Raw genomic sequence first — 7,740 nt, forward strand, 5'->3', positions numbered from 1 at the left:
GAATCGGTGGTTGGTTAACCCAAAATTACCATTTTTTGGGCTCCAGGGGTTCCCAAAGATGTGATTACAAAAATAATTTTAGGAACCACTGAGTATATTTTCAAAAAACTTTTGTAGCGTAAAATATCTGTTTGAACTCCGAAACGTTATGCGAGGTGATTTTACCATTTTTGACCCTCGTGAGCAGAAATGGGGGGGGGGGTTGATTTTTGGAAAATTTTGCAATCACCATTTTGAACCTACCCCTTTGAGCCCCGCTAAAAAGCTTTTTACAGTTTATTAGTATCTGAAAGACCTTCATTCTGCCAAATTTTGAGCCCAATAAAATTTTCCACTGGTACTCGAAAATCCAGTTTTCAATTTTTTTGCAATTTCGAAATTTTGGGGAACCCCTGGAAAACTAGAAACCTACGATTTGCGCCAAACGTAGCTTTTTGAGGTATATATTCAATTATCTTGATGAAAAAGTTTAATTAAGCTCCCTGTATATTCGTAATTTTGAACCTTTTTTTTAGTGTCCCCACTTTAGGCACCCCTAAAAAAGTCGTTTAAGCACATTTTTTCAAATAAATTGAAGAATTTACATTTGAACCACACTGGTAAGTGCTCGATAATTTTTCATTTGCTTTTTCCTGTAACTTTCAAAATTAAACAGCAGGTATTCTATACTATAAAAAGGAAAAAATTCCTCAAAAGTCACATTCACCAACAATAAAGCACCCCAAAAACAAATTTCCAACTAAAAATGATTATTAGATATATGTGTAGGTAGCTACTAGCTAGCTAGGTACCTCCTCTTGGAACATAACTTAGCTACATAAATATAGTTTTTGATGAAAAAAAATTAATTATGACAGCCGAAACTAATTCAATTACCTAATACATGCGTAACTTATTTGTGTTTTTCAGTTACTTTTTGGCCCTAAAGGTTTCTTCTCAAAAATATGGATTTCTTTCGAATTCACAAAAAATACATATTTCAACCAAAACAGCCTATAGTTAGTCGTCAAAAAATTAATCCAGAAAAATAATTTTTTTATATTTCCTACGTAGGTACACGTTGAATGAGACAGTAATCTTCCCCTGCGGTGAGCTCAGCTCTCTATGTGTCCACCTTTTCTTTGACAAATTATTGGGGAAAAAAACTGGAACCCAAACCTACGCAAATCTTCTGCAGAATCGCGTGATTCATGCGCAAAAAATATGTTTACGAAAAAGTGACTAAAAATACTCTACATAATTAGATGTTTACTTTCCGAGAGATACCGGTACCTTTAAATTTTCATAGCTACGTCTTCTATACTAAATAGATTAATCTAGAATGCGAATTTTTTTCGATCCAAGGTCACTGAACATCCCGATCCTTTGTTCGAATCAAATCAAAATTTCCATCAAAATATCTACATATACACAGGTACGTATGGAATCGTGAATGCTGAAGAAAAAAAGAAAATAAACATTACTACATATGTACAAGAATATCGTACACGTGTAAAAAATGTCATCAAACACGCGCAAAAATATTCAGATCAACTGTACATAAATAATATTATATACATATTATAGAAATGAATAAAAAAATTCGTTATAGACGTAAACGACCCCGTTACAAGGTAAATACCCAGCGTATCTTCGAATACACTGTGTAGTTGTAGGTACACGATTCCCTAAACATAGTGTCATCTTTTTTCTCGTAGGTCAACAACTAGCTACATCAAAATTGCGTAAATATATCACCACTTGATCCTCATTCGCATGTAAATAAAATCCGGATTTTGCATAATTATTGTCATCCGTTTAATAGTATAAAAGCTTCCCTGTGCTTCGATCAACTCAATCGAATTCGTTTGCGCTTCGCGAATACTTCTCAGTTCGTGCTCATCTTTTTTCGCTTTTTTCACATTTTTTTCGTTTGATTTTTTTCAAACTTTTCAACTCAATCAAGATGAAATTCTTCGCTGTAAGTATTCTCTACAATATTTTTTTTTCATTTTTTTTTTTTGTTAAAAATTAATATTTTTAAAATACCTACGTTTGGTGGTGTGATGTGATCCTATTTTATATTTTTTTCAAAATAATTTTCAAAACCAAGCGAGTTTATTTTTAATTTTAAAATCTTTTTACTACTGTTTAAAAACATCTAACTTTTTTCTAATGACTTTTGAAAAATATTTTAAAATGAAAACTAACCAGATAGTAGAAAACATTAGATACCATTATACCTATTTTTGCAATTTCAAAATTAATTCCATAATTGGAAATTATTTCACTCTGATAATTCAATGATCTATCAAAAATAACCCATACTATTGGAATCATAAATATAAATTTAAAAATACTCAATTTTGATTTTTCAAAAATACTTTTGAACAATTTGAATTTCTGAATGAAAATCAATTCGAGAGTAGAAAACCTATTTTTTTGTATTTTATTTTCCAAATTTGATATTATAAGCACTCAAAACAGTAATCATTTCATTCGAAAATTTTAGAGATCTATCAACAAATAAACAGCAGTTTCATTTTGATTCAAGCCATAGCTTATTACATTACGATATTTAATTTGAAATTTAAAAAAAAGTGGTACCTCAAAACACAAGCTTCTTCAAATTTGAATAACTCATATTACCTACTAATTTTTTTGCAAAATGTCAAATGTAAACAACTGATAAACTGAACAAAAATGATACGCCTAAGTAATTAATACAATTTTTAATGCTTGAATTCTACCTATTTTGATAATTCTTTTTTCAATTCAATGCAAATATTATGTTTTTCAAAAATCAAACACCAATGTTCTAATAATACGTACTTGCTACACGGTAGCACAGGTCTCAAAGCGATTTTTAAAATTATAAAATGAAATAAAATCTAGGATAAGCATCGAGTCGTGTACAAACATAGATAAATTTAACAAACAAATTGGTCCATTTTATAAAGTAATAGAAAAATAAGCCATAAAGATTAATTAAAACACTCATTTCTTCAAATTAGGAATCGAACATTTTTCTTGAAATTTGATAGTCGAATAAAAAATTATTCTAAAATATCCTAAACGAGTTCGCATCGATTACCTACTAATAATACGAGTACCTATACTAGCAATCAAATGAATAATTTTAGCAAACAACCAAGACCTACATAATTTTGGAATATTCTCTCTCGTAATATGACATTCGATTAAATTATGAAATATTACTATCCAAAACTTAGCAAAAAATAATTTGTGACGAACGACATTAAATGCGAAATCATTTGGATGGTTGTTTTGAAACTAGAAATTAACCAGTCTGTATATTTTTGCAGTTCTTCGTTTTGATGATGATCGTTGTCGTCCAAGCCTTCGCTTTACCAGCTGTTCCAGCTCCAGGCCCAGGCCCACTTGGACCCGAATCGGCTGCCGCTTTACCATCAGGAGCTCCAAAGGCCAAACGTGACTTATACTACTACACTCCATTGACCGTACCGACTGTCAAATACTACTACCCAACTTACTACTACTACAACCCATACGAAATCATTGTATAAGTTACCAAAAAACCCCCCTTTGTATTAATTAAGCCGCAGAGACTCAGCAATTTATTCTTTAAACAGTATATTTTATTACGAATTAAATATATTTGGTTTCGAGAATATTATAACTCCTGTGATATGCAGTCGAATATATTTAATTTTTTTTTCTCCGTTTCATAATCCTGTATTGTATATTTACCATGTTTATTAAATATTAATAAATTAATTACGCAAAATACTCAGACTCATTTTTTTAAAACAGACATCTAATCGTAATGTAATTTAATGCTTGAATGGTACGATGACTGAGTGTTTAATTACCTACTGATTGCTGCGGGTTTCCAAGAGAATGGCGTTTGTTGTAATATGATCAACAAGGTGGTTTATACTTTGCAATCGCTAATATGGTTATGCGGGTTTCATTCACAAGTGTATCTATGAATTGAAAGTAATGGGCTATTTCGTATCACGTTCAAGATCATCGGTCATTGATTCTGTCTGTAGATTCAAAAAAACGTAGCACGAAAAGATCAATACCATACAGTACCAGTAAAACACTTTTGGCCTTTGGAGCGGGCTAGTAGCATAATAGCAGCACTTGGTGAATAGAACATGGATCTATGACGAGAAAACTCTGAGCAATGAGAAATTAAAAATAAAATCTTCGTAAAAATAAATTACCTACAAAAAGCCTAGAATTCTTGCTTTTTACCGAAACAAAAAAATCCAATACATGCTTCGTTTCCAAATTTGAAAACTAATTCTGAATACTAACTGAAACGTTTCAATTAGGTACCGGTCAAAATTCATAGATTAGGTACAGATAAGAAATATATAAGTACTTTTCAAATTCAAGAAGCACCAGTAAAAAATAATCACTGAAATCAACTTCTGGTTCAGAAGAACGGTAACGATGATTCAAACAGTAATTTGTATGACTTACGTCTTCGAGATCGAACAACAGGAGGTTTTTCAACAATCGCACCTAAAAAAATAAAAATCATTAATTACCTATACTGAAATACAAAACATGAAAACTAAAATACACAATCTACCCTAAATTATCCTCTATTCAAACAGAATAAACACAATAACATGAGATCTCGAATGTGATGACAATCTCACGCTGAGTTTACTGTCGCCGGCTGTCACTTTCACTGTCTTTCAAGAAACCTACCCTTAATTGGAACCTTCATAGTAGTAATGTAGAGTATAGGTAATTTAAGCTACCCCGAACCATATTATAGTCTTCTGGTCAGTTTTAGTAATTATCCATTGTTCCGGTTACACAACACCCACACAATCTTAGATAAGCTAATTGTTTACACTATGTTGAATTAGCGATGAAAATGAAAACACACCGGGTAAATGACTGCTGAATAACCTTCACCTTATACATTTCACAAGTCAAGGATATTAGCGTATAAAATGTTTGTCTGCATCGTGGATTTCTCGCCAAGAGTATTATTTTATCGCCGGCGGAACAACATTTTCTTACAACAATCAACCACCGAAAATCTTTACTTACAAAATGTGTTTTTGGAAAATCCATTCAACTTGTTAGATGAACAGTGATACAGAATCGCTGTCGATTGTGGTTGTATTTTATTGCTGTTTATTTACTAGAGTAGAAAAGTGGAAAAGCTAGTTTGTTATGTGACAAATTTGAAATTCCATTCACAAACGACTAAAAATATCTACGGTTTTCACTACGACGAATGATTGAAATTTTTCAATATAGCGTTGAAATCTTTGCGATCAATTTGCGGTTTGGAATTCAAACTTGGCGATCTTCCTACAACGCAGAACTTTTTTTCTGCAGAGAGATTGTTGTAAAAATACGTACTTATTACTTTAGTTAGGTACTTACTCGGTACTGAATTAATGTCTGATGGGATATTGTATAGTAAATATCGAATATTGATTGAAAAAACCCGAAGTATTCTAATTAAATCGATATGAAGGAAACGTTTGAAACGAGTACATCGACTAAACACAATAAAAACGAACTTAATTTCCAAAATGTCACATTGACAGAAGTGTCGAGAGCTACGCGAAGAATGAAATGAACCAAATCTCCAATAATACTGCATAATGTCTAACCGATCATTACTCATTACTCAGTAATGATTCAACAATTCAGCGATGACACCGATGCACCCAAAATAATTCACTGATTGTAAAATTTTGAATCTCCGTTGACTTGGATCATGTGCATTGATCACCGATTTCCAAAAATTGTATTTTGTTATGATTTTGAATCAGTGTTGCCGAATGTCGCGAATTTATTTTTTTTTGGAAACCGGTTACTGGAGAGGTAATTACTTGTTAATTACCTATCATTATGATTATTGATTATCACATGATAAATAATTGATAAAGAATAGGTAGAGATAATGAAACGATAATTAAATTACAGACAAGACATGAGACAGGTCTTACCGTACAAATCACAAATAAATTTATAATCCATGCAATCCTCTCATCCTATTTCCATTTTTATTTTTTATTTCGAATTTCGATTTTAAAAAGTTGAAATTTGAATGATTTAGAGTTCTTATTTTATTAAGGATAAGGAAGACGTTTTTGTTTGTTGACATTTTTTCAGTTGATGTCTGATCTTTCATTAATCATTAGGTATTTATTTATTTTATTTTCACCAAACTGCAAAATCTTCAAAATAAACGCAGCAAAATCATTTGAGAAATTATTTGAGACCAATATTATGCGGTCGAGTTGACATTTTACTGAATTACGTAATAACTATTTCGATAGGTAATTCGCATTTCCCCCCAAAAATACTCCAGAAGATGAAAAATTAAATAAATCACAATTTTCCAACCACTTTGAGTAAGGATAAGGATTCCGGCCAATAGATAAATATCTACATTGAAATTTGAAGAGTATTTTCAAAAATGCAGCTGAGACGCTGAGGACATGGGGGAAAGCAAATTTAATCATTCATTCTGGATCTGATCGACGGATCATAACCAGACATTCTACAGATCAGAGATTTTTTCTATTTCTGTCAGTCAGATTGTGTAAGAAAAGCATAATTCAGCGAACACAACAATTTTACATCCTTCAACTACCTAGTCGATAATTATTTCGATCAATTACATCATCGTGAAAATTAAAAGAATACAATATACTCGTACTTAGTTTATCACTATTAAATTTGTACATTTGATTCTAATAGGTACCTAACGTTTAATCACACGCATTTCATTGATATTTCGATGAATTATATAAATCTGCTGATTGAAATATTATGTGGACGATTTCTCGCTTTCCGATTCACTGCATTTCCCAAAAATATTAAAACAAGTGCGTGCTAAGCCTATACTATACATAAGTGAGCAACAATATACCGTCAATGATACTTATATTTTCCATTTGAATCAACTCCCAAAAGTAGATCGCGGAAAAAAACGAGATAGGTACCTAAATTGTATCATATGCGTGTACTTTTATGTCGATCGTATTTAAAAATTTAATTGATTTGTTTCGGTCAAGGCAGGTGCTTAAAAGGCGTATAATGTCATATTTGCGAAACGAATCGAACCGTTGTTTTAGGATAATTACATCGCCCATTGTGTGGTATCCGTGCGTTCAATTACATCTTACGATAAATCGGTAAATACATAATAACTGCGGGGAGATCACTCGAAAGTGTATCATTAACAAGTGACGAGTAATATGTTTGAGGTTTCATAGTAATAGCTCGCATAGCTGATAGGTATGATGGAAGATCGTAGGCTATAGGTTTCACGAGAGACGCGCCGCACCGTTAAGGTCGTTCATGGTTCAAGTGTAATGAAATGATTTGCATGAAAATTATTTTGTAAAACTGCCAAAACCCCTTAAGAATGAACTATACGACAGCCAATCGAACGAATCATTTTCATACTTTCATTAAAATATTGGCGGAAATTCGTTAATTCTTCCTTATCGCTGAATCAAATTCAAATTTGTTCGTATTCGCACGTGCATAAGCCTGGCGGTTAGAAATTAGTTGGGTATATGGCGGCACTAAAAAGGGCTGAATCAGACGCATTTAAGGAGATACAATCATATTATAGATAAATGAAAACAAAAACATCGAGTACTCGTAATATAGGTAAAGGCATCAGCTCTATACGATGAATTTTTAAAACATTTCTTGGTCCAAGATAAATCATAAAACCAGTCGTAAAGTACCATGTTAACACCTACAAATTGTTATCAT

General features: G+C 31.9%; 1 protein-coding gene and 1 long non-coding RNA gene across 2 annotated transcripts in view; one reads left to right on the plus strand and one right to left on the minus strand.

The window, feature by feature from the left end:
- Window positions 1–4,503, minus strand: part of LOC135834773 (uncharacterized) — a 144,155-nt gene extending 139,652 nt beyond the window's left edge. Inside the window, exon 1 of the mRNA XM_065348743.1 lies at window positions 4,392–4,503. The gene's annotated coding sequence lies outside the window, so the exon portion shown is untranslated. The remainder of the gene's footprint in view (window positions 1–4,391) is intronic.
- Window positions 1,292–3,750, plus strand: LOC135834774 (uncharacterized). The gene is made up of 2 exons (XR_010556753.1): window positions 1,292–1,960; window positions 3,306–3,750. It is a non-coding gene; the product is annotated as an uncharacterized LOC135834774 (long non-coding RNA).
- Window positions 4,504–7,740: the final 3,237 nt, after the last annotated feature.

Source organism: Planococcus citri, chromosome 2, assembly GCF_950023065.1.
Source record: "Planococcus citri chromosome 2, ihPlaCitr1.1, whole genome shotgun sequence".
NCBI classification, from domain to species: domain Eukaryota; kingdom Metazoa; phylum Arthropoda; class Insecta; order Hemiptera; family Pseudococcidae; genus Planococcus; species Planococcus citri.